General features: G+C 53.1%; 1 protein-coding gene across 4 annotated transcripts in view; it reads right to left on the bottom strand.

The window, feature by feature from the left end:
- Window positions 1–11,878, bottom strand: part of SULF2 (sulfatase 2) — a 96,318-nt gene extending 84,440 nt beyond the window's left edge. For 2 of the 4 annotated variants that reach the window (XM_079784544.1, XM_079784547.1), the window contains exon 1: window positions 10,562–10,735. The gene's annotated coding sequence lies outside the window, so the exon portion shown is untranslated. Of the gene's footprint in view, window positions 1–10,561; window positions 10,736–11,057; window positions 11,218–11,262 lie in introns of those variants that run through there. The other 2 variants (XM_079784546.1, XM_079784545.1) reach the window with 2 other exon arrangements.
- Between the last annotated feature and the right edge of the window lie 1,632 nt (window positions 11,879–13,510).

Genomic DNA, 13,510 nt, shown 5'->3' with positions numbered 1-13,510 from the left:
TGACCAAATAACCCACTAAATTTAGAGACGCGAGTCGAGGGAATTTGGAATGACAGGTCCATTTCCAACCCTGGCAGGCTGTGCAATCTAATTAGCAGCTGGAAATAGACCGTCAAGTGGGAGCACAGCCGTGGGTCAGAGGTGCTCTTCAAGCTCGGATCAGTGTCCGCAACTGGTGGTCTCACCGCCGCGGGGGGCCTTCCTGGGTGTCTCCAGGTGTACTGTGTGCACAGGTGGACAGTGACTGCAAGGGAGGGCGTGAGAACTGGGTTGCCAGTGTCCATGGTGGGGTGCGGTCTGGGGAGGTGGGAGCACACCCATCATGCCAGCTTCTCCCTCATTACCATGTTTGCTCTCTCTTCCAGATGTCAACTCAAACCATCCCTAGCCGTGGGGTGGGGATGCTGAGGTGAGGCAGGGATTGTGGGAGCTGGCTTTGCCCCATCATGAGAATAGGGTCCCCAGACCCCCAGCAGTGCCTGAGCTATGGGGCCCTTGTCCTTGAAGAGCTGCCATACAGTTTTGGGCATTCTACTTATACTAGACTTAAAAAAAATTCATTCATTCATTCAACCTGTCTGAATGAAAAGCACCTCTGACCCATCCACCCATCTGCCATTCATGCATTCATTCATTCATTCATTCATTTAAAAATGTTCACTGCTCATCCTGAGGCAGAGCCGCTTATTCAGGGGGTATGCAGAGCTTTCTAACTTTTTGACTGTCCAGCATCTGGTCCCCTTCTTTGGACAACAGCATCCCAATTTCCTTTTGAGGATGCTCTCCCCTTGCCAGGAGGCCCTACCTTCTCTTGCCATGTAACCAAGGGGCGATCGTCTGACCCAAGCTGGCGAATCAGACTCTCCCTGGGGCCCTGACTCTCAAATGGAGTGTCAAGGGCAGAAGGAAAAAGCAGGGGTGTGTCTGTCCCTTTGGAACCTTGGAGGCTGCCAGCAACTCCTGCTCTGAGCTCCCTAGAACTTCCTAAGCTAAAGCCTTAGGATGGCCCGGCAGCTTTCCTTTTTTGCAGGCGTAGCCGTCAGGCTGCCCTGAGGTCCCCATACTGTGAGGAAGCACAAGCAGCCGTGAGGAAAGGCCATGTGGAGGAGACTAGAGCCATTTAGCTGATGGCCCCCACGGAGCTCCTGTCGTGTGACCAGCACTAGCGGCCAGCCATCTGAATGCAGCCATTTCGGCTCTTGCAGCTGATATCACATGAAGCAGAAGAACCCGCTGTCAATCAACAGAATCATTAGAGATAAACTGTTGCTGCTTTAAACAATGGGGATGGGGGTGATCTGCTGCAGAGCAGACATGGAACACACCCAAAGAACCCCGAATGACACTAACTAGAGCCCACTCCTCCACCTGGACTGCCACCAAGGACCTATGATGAGTCACCATGTCTGGTCTCCTGGGGCTAGTGGCTTTAATCGGATGAACACTTAGAAGAGCACATCATTCATTCATTCTTTCGAGTCATGGATTCAAATCGCCACCAAGCCAAGCACTGATGGTACAACGATGGACAAGCTTACGGAGCTCCTGTTCCAGCAGGGCTATTCCACCCAGTGCCTCAGTCTCCTCCATTATGAAAGCAAGGGCCGGTGTGATGACTAAATGCTTGGCAACAAATAAAGTCAATGATATCAGACTCCACTGTTATCGTAAACAGAGTTGCAATGCATTGTCCCTACAAGTGTGGCCATTTGGTATGAACAAAGTGTTGGAGATGGTGTGTTTGGGAGGTGATTAGGTCATGAGGGTGGAGCCCTCAGGAATGGGATTAGTGCCCTTATAAAAGGACTCCAGAGAGCGCCCTCACCCCTCTGCCATGTGAGGACACATCTAGTGAGAAGGTGGCATCAATGAACCAGAAAGTGGGCTCTCGCCAGACACTGGATCTGCTGCCACCTTCATCTTGGACTTCCCAGCCCCCAGGGGTGTGAGAAAGAAGTGTCTGTTGTTGATAAGCCACCCCGTGTCTGGTATTCCGTTTCGGTAGCCAGAATGGACTAAGACTCGCTGCTCCACAGGACGTTACTACACAGTCACCTGAGCCGGCACTCGGAACGCTGCCTGGCACGTAGAAAGGCTCAGTAAATGCTAGGAGTGTGGACTGGGGAGAGGAGACGAGGGAGGCTGGTCTCCTGCACCGTGACAGTGCCTTTCAGCAGCGGACTACTGAAGGCGGGAGAGCTGTATTTCTGAGGGTACATTCAGAAATCTTTGCCCTGAAAGCTCTCATTAGAATGTCACCACGCTGATCTCACAGATTAGCTCTCACATCCCAAGTGGCCCGAGACTGGTAGGAACTGGAGCGTCTACCAGCCCTCTGCAGGGCACAGTGTTCCTGCTGTGGCCGGAGGGGGCTGATGTTAGCACAAAACCCGGTTCCAGCACTGGGCTGGGTGCCAGGAGGGTACATGGCTTCCTGGGAATGACAAACAGGTTTTGACTCCTTTGCCCTGAGCAGTCACCTCTGAGCAAGGATCCCTGAATACTAGATTCAGACCCACCAGTAAGCTCCAAGCCTCCTTTCTCGATCCCTTCACCCAGAACGTATCTCCTGAGCAGTCAGAGTGCCAGGCCTTACTATAGGTGCTGGGATACGGAGGTGAATGAGACAGACAAGGGCCCTGCAGTCACAGGGTTTATTATTTTAATGAGAGGAGAGAGGATAAAGGATAAATAAGTATATTGAGATAATTCCAGAGAGTGATTAAGTGCTATAAACATAAAACAGGTCATTCTAGGCATTCTAAGGATGTGACAGTTGAGCTGAGATCTGAAGGATCAGAAGGAGCTAAAGTTGTGACACTACAAAGGAAGAACAGTCCAGGCAGGGGGAACAGCAAGTGCAAAGGCCCTGGGGTTGGAACAAGCTTTGATGCAACCAAGGAACAGAAAGGAGGCCAGTGTGACTGGGTGCAATAAGGTTAGAGGACTGTGGAGGGAGACAGAGGCGGAGACCAGGTGGTAGCAAAGAGCCCCCGGAGGTGGGTGGCTCATTCAAGGAACTGTCACCACCGAGAAGCTCTTTTAGGACTTCGTAGAAATGCCCGGCAGAAGGCACTCCATCCAGCACCTCTCTCCTTGCTTCAGTGGTTCTCAACTTCAGCTGCACGTTGGAATGTCTTGGCAGCTAAAAAATACCCTGATGCCCAGGCCCCCGCCCTGCAGTTGCCAATTTAACTGGTCTGGGTGGGGCCTGGGGCTGGGATTTTTCAGAGCTCCCCTGGAGATTCTGTTAGGAACCTCTGCTCACTCACAAGCATCTCCCTGTGCACATGGCGACTAGCCTCACCTTGGGCTGCCAGGATAGGCCACGGCTGGGTCCTGCAGGTCAGTCCCTGAGGAATGCTCTTTCCCGAGTTGGCCTCACTGAGGCCTAAGGGAGGTGGGTGGGGTAAGATGGGGAGCAGGACATGGTGTAGTTCATTGGCTCAGGAAGCCACAGAATTGAGCTCTAAGCCCAGTTACACCTTTGATTTGCTGTCACCCCTCTGAGCTGGACTGTCCTCATCTGTAGGAGGGAGACCAATGGCCTTTCCTATGGGCAGAGTGGCTGAGAAGACCTACAGAAGCCAGCTGCAAAAGCACTTCAAAAAGCTAAAAAGAACTGGTGTAGCCACTATGGAAAACAATATGGAGGTCAAACCTCCCCCACCCACCCCACCCCTCATTAAACATAGAACTATCACATGATCCAGCAATCCCTCTTCTGGGTATTTATCTCCCCCCACCCCACACAAAAACACCAACTTGAAGAGATATTTGCACCCCCATGTTCATTGCAGCATCATTCATAATAGTCAAGACATGGAAACGAAGAGTCCATTGACTGATGAGCGGATAAAGATGATGTGGTCTGTATGCACGTTACTAAGAACTAGCAGGCTTTTCTGTCCTCTAAGATCTTCTCTAAAGTGGCCTGCATTCAGAAGTCTGTGAAAGGGGTCTCTGGAGCAGGCCAGAAGCAGTTTCGGGTGATCCGACTTTCATCAGAGCATCAACATCTCCTGAACTTCTGTGGTCTAATAGTTTTTTCAATCTCTTATCAGAAAGTTCTCCTTTTCTGGCCACTGAGACTTGTGGGTCAAGTCACTCGCTGATCTGTAGCCAATAAGGAAGACGGCTGGCAATATTCTTCCCCTAACACATCTGGCGTCCACCTGGTCAAACACATCTCGGGTACCCCCTTGTGGTCCACAGGGATGGCCCTGCCCGTCAACTCACGCACAAAGAACTTGTGCATAATGACTCTGAGTTTGGGACAGAATTAATTTAAGTTTCAAGCAGAGCCCAGGTGGGCCAGGCCTTTTGTAAGATGAAGCTACACGGCAGGGATCAGGGCCACTGGGCAACGTGTATTTTGGAATCACATTAAGACACTGTGGAGAATTCAAAACAGGGGTGGTCTCTGGCAAGAAAGAATGTCATGAAGTCTGGTCTGGACGGAGGAGGAGGTGTGAAGACCATGCCAACAGGAGGCACTGTGGGGCCTGCGAGGCTCCAGATCCTGCCTGACCTGAAGCTATTTTCCCAAGGGCATCGGTGGCAAAGTTGTGCGTATTTAATTTGTCCCATAATCACTGAGGAGATGGACAAGGGGAGGCTCGGCCTGAGGCTTTGGGAATTTCTAAGACGTGTTACAGAGAGGTGAGCATGTGGGATGTGCTAAAAATATTCATCAAATGGATGTATGACAGGCCTGGGGGTTGGGGGAAGAAGGGAGAAAACCACACCAGAGAACAAAATACATTCTCCCTGGATTATTGTGTCCAGCCCCATGACTTAAAATAACATGGATGCGCTGGTGACGCCCAAATTTAGGTGGCCAACCCCAACCAGCTCCAGACTTGTGTATTTAGCACCCACTGAGCTATCAGACACGCAGACCGAGTATCATCTCAAACCCAACATTTCCACAACTAAATTCTGGATCCCCCTCCCCCAAACCTTCTCTCCCAGTCTTTCCTATTTAGGAATCACTACACACCAGGCTGCCCAGCCATTTTTGACTCCCTGGGACTAAGAATAGTTGCTGGAAGGGGGGGCGGGGGGAGGCTGTCCCACACTGTAAGGTGGTTAGCGGCCTCTGTGGCCTCTACTCACTAGGAGCTAGTAGCACCTCCTTCCCCAGCGTGACAACCAAAAATGCCTCCAGACACTGCTAAACGTCCCCTGGAGGGCAACGTCACCTTGGTAGAGAACCACAGCTCTTCCCCTTGTTCTGAATATTCAATCCACCAGAAAGTTCCACTGGCTTTGCCTTCAATCCACCCATTTCACTCCAATCTTCATTGGGACCACCACCATCCAAGCCAATATCAGCTCCCCCATCCTCATGTCCCAGCATTCTTTGCAATACCTCTCAGGGTAGGCACTGAGGTCTTTGTAAAACACAAATCATGTTGTCCTTGACTTAAAACTCTCCAATGGTTTTCTGTTTCATTTAAAATAAAAATCTGTTTCTCACCATGGCCAGTATTTCTCATCACAGGCCTCCCCTCCCCTCCTTCCAGCTTATTCACTCCCCTCCATCCCACTGGACTTCTGCTTGTGTTTTGAACAGGACAGACCACACCTCTCCACCTCCAGGCCTTTGCACTGGCTGTTCCCTCTGCCTGTTCTTCCCTCAAATCTTCCCAACGCTGGCCCATTCTCAAAACTTAGGTCACAGCTCAAAGGTCACTTCCCCAGAAAGGCCTCCCCTGACTACCTTACAACATTTGCCCCCCCGCCCCACGCCATCATGCAATCATTTTCCATCATATCCATATTTTGTTTCTACCGTAGAGCTTGAACCTTTCCAAAAGAGCCTCCTTTGTGGCCTTGTTTGCTTGTGTGTTAACTGCTTCTCCTCTTTGGAATGTAAGTTCCATGAAAGCAGGAACTCCCTTGATCATCCCAATGCCTAACACAGGGCCTGGCACACAGCAGCTGCTCAATAAACACGCGTGCACTGACACAAGAGGAATGCCACCTTATTCTGTACGGCAGTTTTTCCAACACCTTTGTGTCTCCGATCTCATTTGGAGCCTTTCCCCTGCCTTCTGGCATTCCCTCCTTCAGGTAGGAAAACAAAATATGCACACTCCAGGGCCCTCTTTCCCACACCTCCCAGCTGGTGGGGAGTACACTATGGGATTCTGGCTCATTCCCCAGCATCCAGGGCCCTCCCTGGGGGTTTGACTCAGCGGGGTCGGGACTTTGCGTTTTTTTAAGACAAATACCTCCAGATGATTCTCACAGTGGAAGGCTGGGCAAACACTGCCCCTGGCTACCAGAAAGCACAGAATCAAGGCCAAGCTGCCTATTTCAGACACTAAGGCAGAAAAGTCAGGCCTCCCCTGCCTGTTGAGCCCAGTGGAGAAGGAGGGGAAGCTGCCCACCCAGCAGCTGTTCCCATGGTTCCCACTTGGACCAAAATGGAGACAGGTCCATCTGACCATCATCTCGCACATGAGGGTCCCTCCTCATCGTAGATACTAGCTATCTGCCTCTCTAGCCACCAGGCTCCCTGTCACTGGGATCCCCCACATGCCTTCCCCAGGGCTTTGGGGTCCAGCGCTTCCATCTCCAGCTCCAGAGTAAGGCTTTGGGGAGCCTGGCCCAAGCCCATGGTTGGGGGCGTCATTTTCTTGGCCAGTGATTGGTTTGCAGTGAGCACATAACCTAAGACAGTCCAATCAGAGAGTAGCTCAGGGCCTGAGTGGGCAGAACCTGAAAAGAAGCTTGTTCTTTCTTGTTGGGCTTAAACCAGAGAGGACGGCTCTTCAACAGCCAGCTCCACACCTCAATTATGGTAACCAACGTTCACGGAGGGCTTGCCTGTGTCCATGCAGTGCTAAGTAAGCACTTGACATTGATGATCTCATTTCATCCTTTGCCACGAACCAGGAGACAGGTGCTATGATCACCATCATTTGCTGATGGGAACACTGGGGCACAGACAGGTTAAGTAACGCTCTCTGGATCACAACTGCTGGGCAGGCAGCCAGGCAGCGCGGTTCTCCTAACCACGGTGCCGGAGCCTGCCCACCGCTTGCGGCTGGAGAGAGAAACCAGCCCCTGGAAGGAAAAGCAGAGATGCAGGGACCGGCTCTCATGACAATCTCTGGGACCTGACTCCAGCTGCGCCTGAAGCTGACCCTTGGCATTTTTCAGTTATGAAAGCCAACGATTCCCCTTCTTTTTCCTTATGCTCGTTCAGACACCCCCCTCCCGCCTTTCTGTTGCTCACAAGAGAAAGGATCCTGACTCCTTTATAGTCTTTCTAGGAAAATGCCCCTAACTATAGTCCATTTGCAACCTGCACACAGCAGCTGCTCAGGCAAGACCAGCAGATGTGGGTGAAGACTGCTCTCCCTTCCCACGAACTGCTGGGTCTAAACCCTACTGCTGCCCAACTGCGGCCCGCCCAAAGCCTCTTCCGCTTTTGGCTCCAAGTGAGGCCTAGTTCCCTAGCAACCGCCCCAATTAGGCCATCATGCCATTTATCAGGATGCCAATTAATTATAATGATCTTAATGATCTTCCAATTAGATAGCGCCTTGAATCCGGATCAGGGGTATGGCAGATTTCCCACCAGGCCCCATCACAGGGGGCCCACGGAAGGAAGGCCCCGGTGAGGCCTCCCTCGCCTACAGGTCAGCATGGAGAGAGGCTCCACCTTCCACATCCACTGGGCACAAGGGCCAGACCTGCCACAAACACTCTGGACCACCCCACCCCCTGCAGGGACAGGCTCATGTGACTCCATCACCCACCACAAGAGGGCTGCACCTCTAAGAGAATTTTAACCCTCTTGCTGTGGTGTTTCCAGGAGGCAGGATCCTTTATCTCAGACCTCATGGCTTTTTTTTCTGACAGCCTCATTTGCTACATTCCTTTGCATCTTGACTAGGGGGAGTGTGTGTGTGTGTGTGCTCGCCAGACAAACCCATATTTTCCTCAGCTCCCCCTGCCCTGCAAACAAAATACAAACTCGAGATGTCCCCAAACTGTGCAGGTTTGGGAGAGAAGTGGGATCACTAAAGGGCTTGTGCCTTGCAAAGTTCTATTGTCTAAATGTGTTTTCGTCTCCTGCACGTGTTTCTTCTACATTTGGGAAAAAGGCCAAGGTCATGAAGGAGGAGAGAGTGGTGGGTCAGAGTGAACTCCGGAGGCCCTGGGGCCTCTTGAATTCCAGCTCTCCCAACGAGCAGCTGTCTTTGAGTCACGATCCCCTCTGGGCCTCACTTTCCTCATTTTTGACAACAATCAAAGGCCCTCTTAGGGTTTTGTGTGGGTTAAATAAGTTTTCATGTATAAGGCCTTAGAACACACTACATCAGTGTTATCTATCACCTTAAGTCCACACTAAGCCCTTTAACTGCAAGCTAACCAACATGCTGATGTTCTTCTGCAGGACCAGCCTTCTGGTCTCTTTCTAAGGGGGGCGACATCTAAGAACAGACTTGATCGAGTTGGGTGACATTCCCAGTCTGGCTAAGTCAGACCAGAATCTGCCCCCTTGAGGCAGGTCCAAACAGATAAACTGAACATATCCAGAGAAAGCAAGGGGGGAATGTTATCCCCAAATCAAAAGGTGCACTTCAAGCGCTAGGGTGGGCAACCACACATCAGCTAGGTCCTCGGGATGGCAGCTGAATGGAGCTGTTGAGTGGGGGGGGGGGGGAGCGGGGAGGGGACACATGCATGTATGTGACTGTGCACGCGCACAGAGTCTCACACACAGCCACACCGTCTTCCTCCAAGCCCAGCATTTTTATAATCAACTCATCATTAAACCCTTAAGTTTGAAAACCTAACATGTGATTAGGGTTTTAGAAGTTCAAATTAAGCCATAAGTTCAAACTAAACCCCCCCAATAAATATACACCAAGCCCGAAGCCCAAACCCACACTGAACCTCAGCTATTCAGTTAGACTAACATCATGCATTTGTGTACATAAACTTGGCCCAGGCCCCGAGTGGGGCCGGGGATTGAGCTTGCAACCCAAGTAGGTGCTCTTGACTGGAAGCGATCCCAGGACCCTTCAGTCCGCAAGCCGACGCTCTACCCACTGAGCCAAACTGGCTAGGGCTGGACAGGTTGTTTTGATGAGCTTTTCCTCCTCCGTGATGTGGCACAAGCAAAGCTGGAAAACCTCTCTTACAAATGAGTGGTCTTGGGCCTGCTCTCCCCACCCCCTTTCTATATGTAACGAATGACTTCAACTTAATTAAAACCCTCCAATGGTTCCGTAATGGGGAGCGGAGATGCAGTAAGAAATCTCTTCACCTTAACTACCAGATGAGAGTAAGTCTTCTGCTCCAGGGAAAGCCCGTCCTGTGCTTCTCTGTCCCCCAGAGAACCTGCTCAAGAGCAGCCTCCCTTCTCTGCCCCGAAGGAGGGGGACCCCAGTGTGGGAGAGAGGCAGAGACAGATGGAGGGGCAAGAGAACGGGTGTCCTGACAGGCACAGATGCGCAAATATCCAGATTCAAGTGTAAGCTGAGCGCAATTACTTGGTTAATTAAATATTGACTTTTAACTCACAAAGTGATTAAAACAAGCTGCAGGGAAAGACTGGCCAGAGAGAAGGGGCAGAGAATGAGTCAGAACTTTCAGAAGGGGGAAGAGGAGGAGGATGAGGACTGCCAGAGTGCAGGTCTGCACTGTCCTACTGTGCGCAGGCACTTACTCTGTGCAGGGGTGCGTGGCCTTTGGGTCTCCAGGTAGATGGGGAACTTCAGAAGGATGTCGGGTGACAAACGAAGATTTGTGGGTGTCTCCTTACTGTTTTCCGCCTAAGACTCATCTTTTTTTCCAGGCTGCCCTCCAAGCGGCCAGAGCTTCTGGTGCTCAGGACCCGGGCTCTGTTCGTCTTGTTTCCCTGGAACCTGACTCGGGGCTTGGTACCACGAGGTGCCCCCGTTAATGCTTGTAGAACGAATGAATGAATTACTACAAAGAATGTTTGTTTGTTTTTTAAAGTGCTGTCCTAGAAATCGCAGCCAAACTTCTAAAAACCCTCAGGAGCGCCAGGCGGGGAGCAACCCTCTGTACGGCTTTGAGGACTGGTTCTGACCCAGCCGGGGAGGAACTTCGCCCTTTTGGTCTCTGTGAGTTCAGTCACTCCCAAGCTCCGGTCCCCCGCGTTCCCGAGTCCTGCCCGGACAAGCCCCACGTGGTCTTAGCTTCTCGCCAGTCTATTGGGTCTAAACTCAAAGGGGTCAAGGAGGCCAACCCCCCAGCGGCCAGCGGGCTCAGACTCGCTTTCCCCGTGGCCTCGAGGGCTCCGAGCGGCGCGTCCGCAGGTCAGGGGCGCGGTGGGAGGTGCCCGGCCCGCCAGCGAGGTCAAACGGGTCAACCCCCTGCGGCCCGCCGGCGCCGGAGCCTCTCTCCCGCCCACCCGGTCGCACCTCCGCGCGCAACGAGGGGCCGGAGCCGGGCGGTCGGGGCCGGCCCCAGCTCACCTGGGCGGCGCTCGCGGCCACGCTCACCCCGGGGCAGGCTCCGGCCGCGGGGAGCCCCCGTCCCGCCCACCCGGCCGCGGCACCCCACTCACCAGCGCGCACGGCCTCGGCGGCCTCACCCGGCGCGGGGCGCCGCCACCTCTGCCGCAGCCCGCCCCGGCTGCGGGACGCAGGGGACTCCACGCCGCTGCTGCTGCTGCCGCCGCCGCCGCCGCTGCTGCATCCTCAGCTAGTGCGGCTCTGCTCCTCCCTCCCCGCCCTCCGCCTCCTCGCGTCCCTCCGCTCCGCGGCTCCGTCGCCGCCCCCGCCCCGGCGCACCGCCCTCGCCAAAGTCCGGGTCCGCGCCCCGCCCCGCCCCGCCCCGCCCGGGCCAGTCTTACACCTCCCCAGCCGGCCGGCCGCGCTGCCCGAGCCAGCCCCTTGGCACGGCGCGGCACGGCCCCCGCCGCCTGCCAGCCTACGCGCCCGGGGAGGCGAGAGCACGCCGGGGCGGGGAGCGCCAGACCGGGAGCCGCGGGCGGCGGGAGCTGGGGAACCGGGACCCCGCCGCGGCGCCCTCCCCGCGCTCCCAGCGCGGGAGCCCTTTACCTCTGGCAGGAGGGACGCGCGTCCCGGCCGGTCCAGCCCTGCTGCCCACGGTGCACGGCCCCGGTCCCGAAGTCTGGCCCCGGACGGGGCAGCGGCGGAGAGCGGAGGTCCGGGCAGCTCCCGGCCTCCCGAAGTCGCGGGACCCGGCTGGCCGCGCTCCCGGCGTCGAGCGCGCACCCTCGCCGGGACCCAGACGCGCACTCACCCGACACACGCGCCCGCCCGCTCTCCGCGGAGAGTTGGAACAGCTGTGAGGTTCGCCCTGGAGCTGAAACGAGGAGGGACGCGAGCCAGAGCCGTGCGTGCGAGTGTGTGCGCGCGTGCAACCCACAAACGAGGACGGGGGGCATCGCTAATAAATCAGTTATCGCAATAAAGTCAGGAGGGCCATCGATCAGGTCCACTTCGCCGCAAACGAAGAGAATCCTTGTCTCTTTTCCGCCTTCTTTTCCTTCTCCTGCGCTGGAGGGAGCCAAATGTTCCGCGGGGCCTGAAACGACCCCGCCGGGGGCTCCCCTCGTAATGACACGTTAATAAATGTTTTCTTTTATCTGCTTCCACGAGGGCTCGCCTGGGTTTGAAAACACCCACCGCCTTTGCTGAGAGCCCCGAGCTCACCTCTGACTACATACTTTTGCTTTTGGAGACGCGGGCTGGAGCCGGGCCTGCAGCTAGATCGCGGGGTGACTTGCCCACGCACCTGGGGCCTGCCCACGCGCCCGGGAAGCTCCCCGAGACATTAACTTGAGCTCAAGTGAAAATAGCTGCGTTGCCCAGAAATGGTCCCGGAATAGGAAAGAATGGAGAAACGGGCTTCCTCCGAAAGGGGAGGAATTAGACTCAAGGTGGTGCTGTCTACCGCGGTTTCCACTGCCTCCAGAACACGGAAGAGGCCGGAGAAGGACGGGGCTGACCCGCGGTCACAGAGCCGGCAGAGAGCCAATGAGCAGCGGCAGAAAACACAGCTGAGTAGCGGAGGGGAAACAGACCCTGTGCTAGCTAAGTGTACTGGTAGGCAGTAGTGACTTACTTAAATCTAATAATAACCCCACAAGGTAAATTGTAGAATTATACCCACGTTATAGATGTGAAGACCAAGTCACAGAGCGATTAAGGAACTGACTCAACTCACACAATTGTAAATGGCAGACCTAGGATTTGAACCCAAGAAACTTATCTCCAGAGTTATGTTCTTAAATCCCAGGTTCTTGCTACTTTTCCCGCCCAGCAACTCCTTGCTCTGGTGTAGTCTTTTTTGTTGTTGTTGTTGGTTATGGTTGTCCTGCTTAGTAAGTAAAAATGGACAGGGGTCTATGAGGATATACTTACATAAAAAATACTTGGTTATTTATCTGGAATTCAGATTGGGTGTCCAGATCTGGTGGGGGTTCTACATCCCCCAGCCATAATCTCCCTTAGCCACCCTGATCAATGTACAGTCTAAATAAGTCAGAAAAACCTGGAATTTGCTTTTCCAAGTTATATTCTGGTGCTCACTTTTGGCTCTGCTGAGGTTGCTGATCTACCTTTCTTGATAGCCTTGGAACAAAATGTCAGGCTTCCATCTTCACCATCACCACCAAAAACTTTGGCCTCATCTCTCTGGAAGGACGGCGTAGTAATAGAACATGTCCAAGAAGCGGCTTTCAAAAGTAAAAAGCAGGTGAAATTAATGTTAATTATGTAGTTCATTTAACCTAGTACAGTGGTCAGCAAACTCATTAGTCAACAGAGCCAAATATCAACAATACAACGATTGAAATCTCTTTTGAGAGCCAAATTTTTTAAACTTAAACTTCTTCTAACGCCACTTCTTCAAAATAGACTCACCCAGGCCATGGTATTTTGTGGAAGAGCCACACTCAAGGGGCCAAAGAGCTGCATGTGGCTCGAGAGCCGCAGTTTGCCCACCACGGAGTATATCCAAAATATCTTGTCAACATGCAATCAATATAAAAATTACTAATGAGATATTCTTTTTACTACATCTTTGGAATCTGGTGTGTATTTTACACTTATAACACCTCTCAATTTGGGCCAGCAACACAGTACTCCATGTTCCCATCAGGGCAGCTCTAGCAGGTTCTGTGGTTCACTACTGAGTATTTCTACAAGGTTATCTTATGTAATCCTATTAAGAGTCAGTCTTCCAAGAAAACTGAGAAAGTAAAGGGACTGATCAGAGTCACAAGGTGGGATTTGAACTTGTGTGAGACTGTGCCTGGCTTTGGATCATGTATCCCCTGTGGCCTCAGTTTTCCAGCTGGGTCCTCAAAGCCCCATGGGAGTGTCTCAGGGGCCCGGGGTAGAGGAGGTTAGGTGAGATCTGCCTTTTGCTTGCTTTTTATGTTGGGTTCTGGAGAATATTTCAGAGGAGGTGGGATTTGCAGGACAAAAAAGTTTAAAAATACACCGCCTTGCCCTAGCCGGTTTGGCTCAGTGGATAGAGTGTT

This window comes from Cnephaeus nilssonii (genome assembly GCF_951640355.1).
Source record: "Cnephaeus nilssonii genome assembly, chromosome: 11".
Lineage (NCBI taxonomy): Eukaryota > Metazoa > Chordata > Mammalia > Chiroptera > Vespertilionidae > Cnephaeus > Cnephaeus nilssonii.
Note: the sequence above shows the minus strand (reverse complement) of the source record. Positions and strands in the feature narration are given on the sequence as shown.